Below are 14,113 nucleotides of genomic sequence, written 5' to 3' on the forward strand. Positions count from 1 at the left end.
GAAACTGAAGGGGACAGGGCTGTTCATTCAGTCAAGAGGACTCACAAGTAAAAGGCTCCTGAGGCATTAGTGTTGAATTTGGCGCAAAATGTATTGTGTTGTCGTGTAATATGAATGAACATAAAATGTCAATCTTCAATAAAAAAAGATATATTAAAAAATAAAGACTTGCAAATTAAGAAAGTTTCTGTCCAGACATGTGCCTAAAATAGTGAATGCTTTACGAATGTGCGTGTCATCCTTTAGAGCAGGGGCCAATTTAATTTTCCCATTATCATTCCAATATTAGTACATGTGTTGCAGAAGCAAGCGCAAAGGGAGAGTCAATCAAACCATTGATTAGGACCTCTGGTCAAAGGTTTGCCATACCAAATGTCCTTATGTCAGAGGGCAGAAAGTCCAAACACCATTTAGATATCGGGTGATATGAAATGAAGAGGCAAACAACAATGAATAAGCATTCTTTGCTGCTGTATTGATCTGGTCCTAAAGGGTTTTAGTTTAATGCCAATTATATTTAAAGATATAAAGATTAATGCTCCAGGGTGCTTGCAAAATGACACCCCCTCCCCATCACAATGGCTGGCTGATGCAAGCCTGAGAGCATCACAACAGACCCATAGACATGAGAAAAACTCTGTACCTCTGAGTGTATGTGGGCCCATGGCTGTAACAAGGACAAGGCAAGAACAGGAGGTGGCTTAAAGCGTCAGCACCAGAGGCTGTCCGATTGAGCCCTGTAAGCAACAGATGTTGGACCATCCTTTAAAGGATTCTCAGGCTGATTTCAATTTTAACTTTGCAGCTGATTTAAGGATTGCTCAACCTTCGACCCACGTCTAGATTGCAAGGATAAGCCCTGGAAATCTTGTACAGCTTGTACTGGTGGGAGATGATGTGACTTTATCAACTGCAACGGGATATGAGGCATGTGTGCCACAAAAAGCAGGTCTAGGATTTTTTAAAAGAAAGCCGCTTTAAGAAGGGAACTTTGGGCAACCCCACTGAGAGCAAAAGTATGACACAAAAGGTAAGGGGTTCAGTGGGTCAAATGATAGCACATTTGACTGTGAGTCAGTTTATTGTAAGTCCAAATGCTACCTGCTTTGAAATTTTCCAGGCTTTTTGTCTCATTTCTTAACAGATCCATTCCTATGTACCTCTGTGCTTTGAACAGAGTTTTCATTGTAAGGGAGGGACATACAGTATACCTTCCTGGGCAGGGAAGACTCTATGTAAAAGCAAGAGTAGCAGACAGCTTAAAAGAATCACCAGCAGGACCCTCTAGACCTTCCCCAAAAAACATAAAATGATTTCTCTGCATACATGTGCATTGAACAGCGCAAGTAGTTTGGTTAATGTCAGTGGATAAATGTCACTTTCCCACAGTGCAGAACAAAATCTCTTGTACAGGCCCCTTCTGCAAAAGCATTACCACTGTAGAAAGCAGGGCAGGTGAGGCAGTGTACAGTCACCTCCGACACTTCACTCCTCTGATCGGCTACGATCGGCCAAGGACCTCTCTATGAGAGCTGAGGGTGGAATTTTCTGGTCCTCGGTAACTTAGGGAGACATGGCAAAAGGGATCCTCAATCAACGGCTCAGCCTTTGCTTTGTGGCCTGTCCATATATGTCTGTTCTCCAAATTACCTGCCGCTGCCCAGGTGTCAGCTGGTGAGATGGAATGACCTCGCAGGAAGCAAACTGGCAGATGATTTGCATAGGCAAACCCCCTCTCCCTCTTTCTTAGCCCTGCTTACTCCACAGTAGCAAGTATCTGGGGAAAATATAGTGGTCGAGGTGGGGTAGTAGTAACTAGTAAATCTGGGGTGCTTGGCAACTTGTGGGGAACAACTGCAGAGCTCAGCGCCCAGAACTTTGTGGCACAGGGAGGAGGTCTGTGGGATTTCAGTAACTTGGAGGCATGCAACCTGGTCGGGAGTGCTTCAGGTCTCCTTCCATGCACGTTCCAAGCAACTCAACAAAGCATCAACAGGCTGCCATACCAGCCACAGAGCCCCTTTCCACATAAAGAAAATATGGTATTCGGGGGCTATGTGTTTGCATGGCAAAGATTTTAGGCTTTTAATTGTTTTCTCTCTCTCTCTGTCTCTCTCTCTCCTCCCTCCCTCCCTCCTTCCCATCCCCCACAACCCCCGCTCCCTCTCCCTACCATTAATTTTAAGTTTTCCTGCACTGCATCACATTGTGACAATGGTATTTCACAATGGGACTGTTTGAAAGTTACAGAAATCAAAAAAGAAATCAACCAACTAAAAGCAGCCAAATCCGGAGTACACTGCTCAGCCCCAATTAAAGATTAAGGCCTAGAAGCAAGTAAAGCTGTAGTTCAGAGCGATTTTTGCAAATAGCACCTTAAAGCAGTTTACGCTGGAGTGCACAACAAGGGGGAAAGTGTTAATACTGAGTTTGGTAGAATGGGATAAAAAAACAAAAGCAGCGTGCCACTTCTAAAAGTACAAGTCAAGAAATTGAAGGGGATGGGGCTGTTCATTCAGTCAATAGGACTCACAAGTAAAAGGCTCCAGAGTCATTAGTGTTGAATTTGGCGCAAAATGTATTGTGTTGTCGTGTAAAATGAATGAACATACAATTTCAATCTTCATTAAAAAAGATGTATTCAAAAATAAAGACTTGCAGATTAAGAAAGTTTTTGTCCTGTCGTGTGCCAAAAATAGTGAATGCTTTACGAATGTGCGTGTCATCCTTTGAAGCAGGGTCAAATTCAATTTTCCCATTTTCATTCCAATATTAGTACATGGGTTGCTGAGGCACATAGGAATGGATCTGTTAAGAAATGAAACAAAAAGCCTGGAAAAATGTTGAAACAGGTAGGATTTGGACTTACAATAAACTGACTCACAGTCAGATGTGCTATCCCTTGACCCACTGACCCCCTTGCCTTTTGTGTAATCCTTTTCCTCTCAGCAGTGTTGTCCAAAGTTCTCTACTTAAAGAGACTTTCTTATACAAAAGATCCTAGACCTGTTTTTTATGGCCCACATGCCTCATATCCCGTTGCTCTTGATAAACCCACGTCATCTCCCACCAATACAATCTGTAAAATATTTCAAGGGCATAGCCAAGGAAATTAGACGTGGGCCGAAGGTTGAGCAATCCTTAAACCAGCAGCAAAATTAACATTGAAATCAGCCTCAGAATCTCTTAAAGGATGGGCCAACATTGGTTGCTTGCAGGGCGCAATCGGACAGCCTCTGGTGCTGACGCCTTAAGGCAAGCGCAAAGGGAGAGCCAACCAAACCATTGATTAGGACCTCTGGACTTTCTGCTCTTTGACATAAGGACATTTGATATGGCAAACGTTTGACCAAACACCATTTAGATGTCGGATGGTATGGAATTAAGCGGCAAACAGCAATACATCAGCATTCTTTGCTGCTTTATTGATCTGGTCCTAAAGGGTTTGGTTTAATGCCAATTATATTTAAAGATTCATGCTCAAGGGTGCTTGCAAATCGACACCCCCTCCCCATCACGATGGCTGGGTGATGCAAGCGTGAGAGCATCACAGCAGACCCATAGACATGAGAAACACTCTGTACCTCTGAGTGTATGTGGGCCCATGGCTGGATCAAGGACAAGGCAAGAACAGGAGATGGCTTAAGGTGTCAGCACCCAGGCTGCCCCTTTGCACGCTGCCAGCAACAGATGTTGGCCCATCCTTTAAGAGATTCTGAGGCTGATTTCAATGTTAACTTTGCTGCTGATTAAAGGATTGCTCAACCTTCGACCTGCGTCTAGTTTGCTTGGCTAAGCCCTGAAAATCTTTTACAGCTTGTATTGGTGGGAGATGATGTGAGTTTATCAAGAGCAACGGGATATGAGGCATGTGTGCCACAAAATGCAGGTCTAGGATCTTTTATTTGAAAGCCACTTTGGAAAACCCTACTGAGAACAAAAGGATTACACAAAAGGAAAGGGGATCAGTGGGTCAGGGGATAGCACATCTGACTGTGAGTCAGTTAATTGTAAGCCCAAATCCTACCCGTTTCGACATTTTTCCAGACTTTTTGTTTCATTTCTTAACAGATCCATTCCTATGTACCTCTGTGCTTTCAACAGAGTTTTCATTGTAATGGAGGGACATACAGTATGCCTTAAACATGCCTGGGCAGGGAAGACTATGTAAAAGCAAGAGTAGCAGACAGCTTAATAAATCATCAGCAGGACCCTCTAGACCTTCCCCAAAAAACATAACATGATTTCTATGCATGTATGTGCGTTGAACAGCGCAAGTAATTTGGTTAATGTCAGTGGATAAATGTGACTTTCGCACAGCGCAGAACAAAATCACTTGTACAGGCCCCTTCTGCAAAAGCATTACCGCTACAGAAAGCAGTGAAAAGGTGAGGCAGTGTGCAGTCCCCCCTGACCCTTCACAGCCCTGATCGGCCACGATCGGCCAAGGACCTCTCTATGAGAGCTGAGGGTGGAATTTTTCTGGACCTCAGTAACTTAGGGAGACATGGCTAAAGGGATCCTCAATCAACGGCCCAGCCTTTGCTCTGTGGCCTGTCCGGATATGTCTGTTCTCCAAATTACCTGCCGCTGCCCAGGTGTCAGCTGGTGAGATGGAATGACCTCCCAGGAAGCACACTGGCAGATAATTTGCATAGGTACACCCCCTCTCCCTCTCCTTAGCCCTGCTTGATCCACAGTAGCAAGTATCTGGGGAAAATATAGTGGTCGAGGTGGGGTAGCAGTAACTAGCAACTCTGAGAAAGTAAATCTGGGACACTTGGCGACCTGTGGGCAACAACTGCAGAGCTCAGTGCCCAGGACTTTGTGGCACAGGGAGGAGGTCTGTGGGATTTCAGTAACTTGGAGACATGCAACCTGGTCGGGAGTGCTTCAGGTCTCCTTCCTTGCATGTTCCAAGCAACTCAACAAAGCATCAACAGGCTGAGATACCAACCACAGAGCCCCTTCCCACTTGATTAAAAGGCCAAAATCTTTTCCATGCAAATACATAGCCCCCAAATACCATATTTTCTTTGTTTTCTCTCTCTCTGTCTCTCTCTCCTCCCTCTCTCCCTCCCTCACTCACTCCTTCCCACCCTCCCGCCCTCTCTCTTCCCCCCTACCCCCCCTCCCTCTCCCTACCATTAATTTTAGGTTTTCATGCACTGCAGCACATTGTCACAATGGTATTTCACAATGGGACTTTTTGAAAGTTACAGAAATCAAAAAAGAAATCAACCAACTAAAAGCAGCCAAATCCGGAGTACACTGCTCAGCCCCAATTAAAGATTAAGGCCCTGAAGCAAGTAAAGCTGTGGTTCAGAGCGATGTTTGCAAACAGCACCTTAAAGCAGTTTACGCTGGAGTGCACAACAAGGAGGAAAGTGATAATACTGAGTTTGGTAGAATGGGATAAAAAAAAAAAAAAAAAGAAGCGTGCCACTTCTAAAAGTACAAGTCAAGAAACTGAAGGGGACAGGGCTGTTCATTCAGTCAAGAGGACTCACAAGTAAAAGGCTCCTGAGGCATTAGTGTTGAATTTGGCGCAAAATGTATTGTGTTGTCGTGTAATATGAATGAACATAAAATGTCAATCTTCAATAAAAAAAGATATATTAAAAAATAAAGACTTGCAAATTAAGAAAGTTTCTGTCCAGACATGTGCCTAAAATAGTGAATGCTTTACGAATGTGCGTGTCATCCTTTAGAGCAGGGGCCAATTTAATTTTCCCATTATCATTCCAATATTAGTACATGTGTTGCAGAAGCAAGCGCAAAGGGAGAGTCAATCAAACCATTGATTAGGACCTCTGGTCAAAGGTTTGCCATACCAAATGTCCTTATGTCAGAGGGCAGAAAGTCCAAACACCATTTAGATATCGGGTGATATGAAATGAAGAGGCAAACAACAATGAATAAGCATTCTTTGCTGCTGTATTGATCTGGTCCTAAAGGGTTTTAGTTTAATGCCAATTATATTTAAAGATATAAAGATTAATGCTCCAGGGTGCTTGCAAAATGACACCCCCTCCCCATCACAATGGCTGGCTGATGCAAGCCTGAGAGCATCACAACAGACCCATAGACATGAGAAAAACTCTGTACCTCTGAGTGTATGTGGGCCCATGGCTGTAACAATGACAAGGCAAGAACAGGAGGTGGCTTAAAGCGTCAGCACCAGAGGCTGTCCGATTGAGCCCTGTAAGCAACAGATGTTGGACCATCCTTTAAAGGATTCTCAGGCTGATTTCAATTTTAACTTTGCAGCTGATTTAAGGATTGCTCAACCTGCGACCCACGTCTAGATTGCAAGGATAAGCCCTGGAAATCTTGTACAGCTTGTACTGGTGGGAGATGATGTGACTTTATCAACTGCAACGGGATATGAGGCATGTGTGCCACAAAAAGCAGGTCTAGGATTTTTTAAAAGAAAGCCGCTTTAAGAAGGGAACTTTGGGCAACCCCACTGAGAGCAAAAGTATGACACAAAAGGTAAGGGGTTCAGTGGGTCAAATGATAGCACATTTGACTGTGAGTCAGTTTATTGTAAGTCCAAATGCTACCTGCTTTGAAATTTTCCAGGCTTTTTGTCTCATTTCTTAACAGATCCATTCCTATGTACCTCTGTGCTTTGAACAGAGTTTTCATTGTAAGAGAGGGACATACAGTATACCTTCCTGGGCAGGGAAGACTCTATGTAAAAGCAAGAGTAGCAGACAGCTTAAAAGAATCACCAGCAGGACCCTCTAGACCTTCCCCAAAAAACATAAAATGATTTCTCTGCATACATGTGCATTGAACAGCGCAAGTAGTTTGGTTAATGTCAGTGGATAAATGTCACTTTCCCACAGTGCAGAACAAAATCTCTTGTACAGGCCCCTTCTGCAAAAGCATTACCACTGTAGAAAGCAGGGCAGGTGAGGCAGTGTACAGTCACCTCCGACACTTCACTCCTCTGATCGGCTACGATCGGCCAAGGACCTCTCTATGAGAGCTGAGGGTGGAATTTTCTGGTCCTCGGTAACTTAGGGAGACATGGCAAAAGGGATCCTCAATCAACGGCTCAGCCTTTGCTTTGTGGCCTGTCCATATATGTCTGTTCTCCAAATTACCTGCCGCTGCCCAGGTGTCAGCTGGTGAGATGGAATGACCTCGCAGGAAGCAAACTGGCAGATGATTTGCATAGGCAAACCCCCTCTCCCTCTTTCTTAGCCCTGCTTACTCCACAGTAGCAAGTATCTGGGGAAAATATAGTGGTCGAGGTGGGGTAGTAGTAACTAGTAAATCTGGGGTGCTTGGCAACTTGTGGGGAACAACTGCAGAGCTCAGCGCCCAGAACTTTGTGGCACAGGGAGGAGGTCTGTGGGATTTCAGTAACTTGGAGGCATGCAACCTGGTCGGGAGTGCTTCAGGTCTCCTTCCATGCACGTTCCAAGCAACTCAACAAAGCATCAACAGGCTGCCATACCAGCCACAGAGCCCCTTTCCACATAAAGAAAATATGGTATTCGGGGGCTATGTGTTTGCATGGCAAAGATTTTAGGCTTTTAATTGTTTTCTCTCTCTCTCTCTCTCTCTCTCTCTCTCTCTCTCTCTCCTCCCTCCCTCCCTCCCTCCCTCCTTCCCATCCCCCACAACCCCCGCTCCCTCTCCCTCTCCCTACCATTAATTTTAAGTTTTCCTGCACTGCATCACATTGTGACAATGGTATTTCACAATGGGACTGTTTGAAAGTTACAGAAATCAAAAAAGAAATCAACCAACTAAAAGCAGCCAAATCCGGAGTACACTGCTCAGCCCCAATTAAAGATTAAGGCCTAGAAGCAAGTAAAGCTGTAGTTCAGAGCGATGTTTGCAAATAGCACCTTAAAGCAGTTTACGCTGGAGTGCACAACAAGGGGGAAAGTGTTAATACTGAGTTTGGTAGAATGGAATAAAAAAACAAAAGCAGCGTGCCACTTCTAATAGTACAAGTCAAGAAATTGAAGGGGATGGGGCTGTTCATTCAGTCAATAGGACTCACAAGTAAAAGGCTCCAGAGTCATTAGTGTTGAATTTGGCGCAAAATGTATTGTGTTGTCGTGTAAAATGAATGAACATACAATTTCAATCTTCATTAAAAAAGATGTATTCAAAAATAAAGACTTGCAGATTAAGAAAGTTTTTGTCCTGTCGTGTGCCAAAAATAGTGAATGCTTTACGAATGTGCCTGTCATCCTTTGAAGCAGGGTCAAATTCAATTTTCCCATTTTCATTCCAATATTAGTACATGGGTTGCTGAGGCACATAGGAATGGATCTGTTAAGAAATGAAACAAAAAGCCTGGAAAAATGTTGAAACAGGTAGGATTTGGACTTACAATAAACTGACTCACAGTCAGATGTGCTATCCCTTGACCCACTGACCCCCTTGCCTTTTGTGTAATCCTTTTCCTCTCAGCAGTGTTGTCCAAAGTTCCCTACTTAAAGAGACTTTCTTATACAAAAGATCCTAGACCTGTTTTTTATGGCCCACATGCCTCATATCCCGTTGCTCTTGATAAACCCACGTCATCTCCCACCAATACAATCTGTAAAATATTTCAAGGGCATAGCCAAGGAAATTAGACGTGGGCCGAAGGTTGAGCAATCCTTAAACCAGCAGCAAAATTAACATTGAAATCAGCCTCAGAATCTCTTAAAGGATGGGCCAACATTGGTTGCTTGCAGGGCGCAATCGGACAGCCTCTGGTGCTGACGCCTTAAGGCAAGCGCAAAGGGAGAGCCAACCAAACCATTGATTAGGACCTCTGGACTTTCTGCTCTTTGACATAAGGACATTTGATATGGCAAACGTTTGACCAAACACCATTTAGATGTCGGATGGTATGGAATTAAGCGGCAAACAGCAATACATCAGCATTCTTTGCTGCTTTATTGATCTGGTCCTAAAGGGTTTGGTTTAATGCCAATTATATTTAAAGATTCATGCTCAAGGGTGCTTGCAAATCGACACCCCCTCCCCATCACGATGGCTGGGTGATGCAAGCGTGAGAGCATCACAGCAGACCCATAGACATGAGAAACACTCTGTACCTCTGAGTGTATGTGGGCCCATGGCTGGATCAAGGACAAGGCAAGAACAGGAGATGGCTTAAGGTGTCAGCACCCAGGCTGCCCCTTTGCACGCTGCCAGCAACAGATGTTGGCCCATCCTTTAAGAGATTCTGAGGCTGATTTCAATGTTAACTTTGCTGCTGATTAAAGGATTGCTCAACCTTCGACCTGCGTCTAGTTTGCTTGGCTAAGCCCTGAAAATCTTTTACAGCTTGTATTGGTGGGAGATGATGTGAGTTTATCAAGAGCAACGGGATATGAGGCATGTGTGCCACAAAATGCAGGTCTAGGATCTTTTATTTGAAAGCCACTTTGGAAAACCCTACTGAGAACAAAAGGATTACACAAAAGGAAAGGGGATCAGTGGGTCAGGGGATAGCACATCTGACTGTGAGTCAGTTAATTGTAAGCCCAAATCCTACCCGTTTCGACATTTTTCCAGACTTTTTGTTTCATTTCTTAACAGATCCATTCCTATGTACCTCTGTGCTTTCAACAGAGTTTTCATTGTAATGGAGGGACATACAGTATGCCTTAAACATGCCTGGGCAGGGAAGACTATGTAAAAGCAAGAGTAGCAGACAGCTTAATAAATCATCAGCAGGACCCTCTAGACCTTCCCCAAAAAACATAACATGATTTCTATGCATGTATGTGCGTTGAACAGCGCAAGTAATTTGGTTAATGTCAGTGGATAAATGTGACTTTCGCACAGCGCAGAACAAAATCACTTGTACAGGCCCCTTCTGCAAAAGCATTACCGCTACAGAAAGCAGTGAAAAGGTGAGGCAGTGTGCAGTCCCCCCTGACCCTTCACAGCCCTGATCGGCCACGATCGGCCAAGGACCTCTCTATGAGAGCTGAGGGTGGAATTTTTCTGGACCTCAGTAACTTAGGGAGACATGGCTAAAGGGATCCTCAATCAACGGCCCAGCCTTTGCTCTGTGGCCTGTCCGGATATGTCTGTTCTCCAAATTACCTGCCGCTGCCCAGGTGTCAGCTGGTGAGATGGAATGACCTCCCAGGAAGCACACTGGCAGATAATTTGCATAGGTACACCCCATCTCCCTCTCCTTAGCCCTGCTTGATCCACAGTAGCAAGTATCTGGGGAAAATATAGTGGTCGAGGTGGGGTAGCAGTAACTAGCAACTCTGAGAAAGTAAATCTGGGACACTTGGCGACCTGTGGGCAACAACTGCAGAGCTCAGTGCCCAGGACTTTGTGGCACAGGGAGGAGGTCTGTGGGATTTCAGTAACTTGGAGACATGCAACCTGGTCGGGAGTGCTTCAGGTCTCCTTCCTTGCATGTTCCAAGCAACTCAACAAAGCATCAACAGGCTGAGATACCAACCACAGAGCCCCTTCCCACTTGATTAAAAGGCCAAAATCTTTTCCATGCAAATACATAGCCCCCAAATACCATATTTTCTTTGTTTTCTCTCTCTCTGTCTCTCTCTCCTCCCTCTCTCCCTCCCTCACTCACTCCTTCCCACCCTCCCGCCCTCTCTCTTCCCCCCTACCCCCCCTCCCTCTCCCTACCATTAATTTTAGGTTTTCATGCACTGCAGCACATTGTCACAATGGTATTTCACAATGGGACTTTTTGAAAGTTACAGAAATCAAAAAAGAAATCAACCAACTAAAAGCAGCCAAATCCGGAGTACACTGCTCAGCCCCAATTAAAGATTAAGGCCCTGAAGCAAGTAAAGCTGTGGTTCAGAGCGATGTTTGCAAACAGCACCTTAAAGCAGTTTACGCTGGAGTGCACAACAAGGAGGAAAGTGATAATACTGAGTTTGGTAGAATGGGATAAAAAAAAAAAAAAAAAGAAGCGTGCCACTTCTAAAAGTACAAGTCAAGAAACTGAAGGGGACAGGGCTGTTCATTCAGTCAAGAGGACTCACAAGTAAAAGGCTCCTGAGGCATTAGTGTTGAATTTGGCGCAAAATGTATTGTGTTGTCGTGTAATATGAATGAACATAAAATGTCAATCTTCAATAAAAAAAGATATATTAAAAAATAAAGACTTGCAAATTAAGAAAGTTTCTGTCCAGACATGTGCCTAAAATAGTGAATGCTTTACGAATGTGCGTGTCATCCTTTAGAGCAGGGGCCAATTTAATTTTCCCATTATCATTCCAATATTAGTACATGTGTTGCAGAAGCAAGCGCAAAGGGAGAGTCAATCAAACCATTGATTAGGACCTCTGGTCAAAGGTTTGCCATACCAAATGTCCTTATGTCAGAGGGCAGAAAGTCCAAACACCATTTAGATATCGGGTGATATGAAATGAAGAGGCAAACAACAATGAATAAGCATTCTTTGCTGCTGTATTGATCTGGTCCTAAAGGGTTTTAGTTTAATGCCAATTATATTTAAAGATATAAAGATTAATGCTCCAGGGTGCTTGCAAAATGACACCCCCTCCCCATCACAATGGCTGGCTGATGCAAGCCTGAGAGCATCAAACAGACCCATAGACATGAGAAAAACTCTGTACCTCTGAGTGTATGTGGGCCCATGGCTGTAACAAGGACAAGGCAAGAACAGGAGGTGGCTTAAAGCGTCAGCACCAGAGGCTGTCCGATTGAGCCCTGTAAGCAACAGATGTTGGACCATCCTTTAAAGGATTCTCAGGCTGATTTCAATTTTAACTTTGCAGCTGATTTAAGGATTGCTCAACCTTCGACCCACGTCTAGATTGCAAGGATAAGCCCTGGAAATCTTGTACAGCTTGTACTGGTGGGAGATGATGTGACTTTATCAACTGCAACGGGATATGAGGCATGTGTGCCACAAAAAGCAGGTCTAGGATTTTTTAAAAGAAAGCCGCTTTAAGAAGGGAACTTTGGGCAACCCCACTGAGAGCAAAAGTATGACACAAAAGGTAAGGGGTTCAGTGGGTCAAATGATAGCACATTTGACTGTGAGTCAGTTTATTGTAAGTCCAAATGCTACCTGCTTTGAAATTTTCCAGGCTTTTTGTCTCATTTCTTAACAGATCCATTCCTATGTACCTCTGTGCTTTGAACAGAGTTTTCATTGTAAGAGAGGGACATACAGTATACCTTCCTGGGCAGGGAAGACTCTATGTAAAAGCAAGAGTAGCAGACAGCTTAAAAGAATCACCAGCAGGACCCTCTAGACCTTCCCCAAAAAACATAAAATGATTTCTCTGCATACATGTGCATTGAACAGCGCAAGTAGTTTGGTTAATGTCAGTGGATAAATGTCACTTTCCCACAGTGCAGAACAAAATCTCTTGTACAGGCCCCTTCTGCAAAAGCATTACCACTGTAGAAAGCAGGGCAGGTGAGGCAGTGTACAGTCACCTCCGACACTTCACTCCTCTGATCGGCTACGATCGGCCAAGGACCTCTCTATGAGAGCTGAGGGTGGAATTTTCTGGTCCTCGGTAACTTAGGGAGACATGGCAAAAGGGATCCTCAATCAACGGCTCAGCCTTTGCTTTGTGGCCTGTCCATATATGTCTGTTCTCCAAATTACCTGCCGCTGCCCAGGTGTCAGCTGGTGAGATGGAATGACCTCGCAGGAAGCAAACTGGCAGATGATTTGCATAGGCAAACCCCCTCTCCCTCTTTCTTAGCCCTGCTTACTCCACAGTAGCAAGTATCTGGGGAAAATATAGTGGTCGAGGTGGGGTAGTAGTAACTAGTAAATCTGGGGTGCTTGGCAACTTGTGGGGAACAACTGCAGAGCTCAGCGCCCAGAACTTTGTGGCACAGGGAGGAGGTCTGTGGGATTTCAGTAACTTGGAGGCATGCAACCTGGTCGGGAGTGCTTCAGGTCTCCTTCCATGCACGTTCCAAGCAACTCAACAAAGCATCAACAGGCTGCCATACCAGCCACAGAGCCCCTTTCCACATAAAGAAAATATGGTATTCGGGGGCTATGTGTTTGCATGGCAAAGATTTTAGGCTTTTAATTGTTTTCTCTCTCTCTCTGTCTCTCTCTCTCCTCCCTCCCTCCCTCCTTCCCATCCCCCACAACCCCCGCTCCCTCTCCCTACCATTAATTTTAAGTTTTCCTGCACTGCATCACATTGTGACAATGGTATTTCACAATGGGACTGTTTGAAAGTTACAGAAATCAAAAAAGAAATCAACCAACTAAAAGCAGCCAAATCCGGAGTACACTGCTCAGCCCCAATTAAAGATTAAGGCCTAGAAGCAAGTAAAGCTGTAGTTCAGAGCGATGTTTGCAAATAGCACCTTAAAGCAGTTTACGCTGGAGTGCACAACAAGGGGGAAAGTGTTAATACTGAGTTTGGTAGAATGGGATAAAAAAACAAAAGCAGCGTGCCACTTCTAAAAGTACAAGTCAAGAAATTGAAGGGGATGGGGCTGTTCATTCAGTCAATAGGACTCACAAGTAAAAGGCTCCAGAGTCATTAGTGTTGAATTTGGCGCAAAATGTATTGTGTTGTCGTGTAAAATGAATGAACATACAATTTCAATCTTCATTAAAAAAGATGTATTCAAAAATAAAGACTTGCAGATTAAGAAAGTTTTTGTCCTGTCGTGTGCCAAAAATAGTGAATGCTTTACGAATGTGCGTGTCATCCTTTGAAGCAGGGTCAAATTCAATTTTCCCATTTTCATTCCAATATTAGTACATGGGTTGCTGAGGCACATAGGAATGGATCTGTTAAGAAATGAAACAAAAAGCCTGGAAAAATGTTGAAACAGGTAGGATTTGGACTTACAATAAACTGACTCACAGTCAGATGTGCTATCCCTTGACCCACTGACCCCCTTGCCTTTTGTGTAATCCTTTTCCTCTCAGCAGTGTTGTCCAAAGTTCCCTACTTAAAGAGACTTTCTTATACAAAAGATCCTAGACCTGTTTTTTATGGCCCACATGCCTCATATCCCGTTGCTCTTGATAAACCCACGTCATCTCCCACCAATACAATCTGTAAAATATTTCAAGGGCATAGCCAAGGAAATTAGACGTGGGCCGAAGGTTGAGCAATCCTTAAACCAGCAGCAA

At 44.2% G+C, this 14,113-nt stretch overlaps 3 non-coding genes across 3 annotated transcripts; all 3 read right to left on the reverse strand.

Annotated features, from left to right (window-relative positions):
- Positions 1 to 204: 204 nt before the first annotated feature.
- On the reverse strand, positions 205 to 311 carry LOC138567957 (U6 spliceosomal RNA). The gene has a single exon (XR_011302335.1). It is a non-coding gene; the product is annotated as a U6 spliceosomal RNA (small nuclear RNA).
- Positions 312 to 5,669: 5,358 nt separating this feature from the next.
- Positions 5,670 to 5,776, reverse strand: LOC138567958 (U6 spliceosomal RNA). Its single transcript, XR_011302336.1, has one exon. It is a non-coding gene; the product is annotated as a U6 spliceosomal RNA (small nuclear RNA).
- Positions 5,777 to 11,162: 5,386 nt separating this feature from the next.
- LOC138567959 (U6 spliceosomal RNA) lies at positions 11,163 to 11,269 on the reverse strand. The gene has a single exon (XR_011302337.1). It is a non-coding gene; the product is annotated as a U6 spliceosomal RNA (small nuclear RNA).
- Positions 11,270 to 14,113: the final 2,844 nt, after the last annotated feature.

Source organism: Ambystoma mexicanum, chromosome 2p (assembly GCF_040938575.1).
Source record: "Ambystoma mexicanum isolate Mex_15411 chromosome 2p, UKY_AmexF1_1, whole genome shotgun sequence".
In the NCBI taxonomy this organism is placed as follows: Eukaryota; Metazoa; Chordata; class Amphibia; order Caudata; family Ambystomatidae; genus Ambystoma; species Ambystoma mexicanum.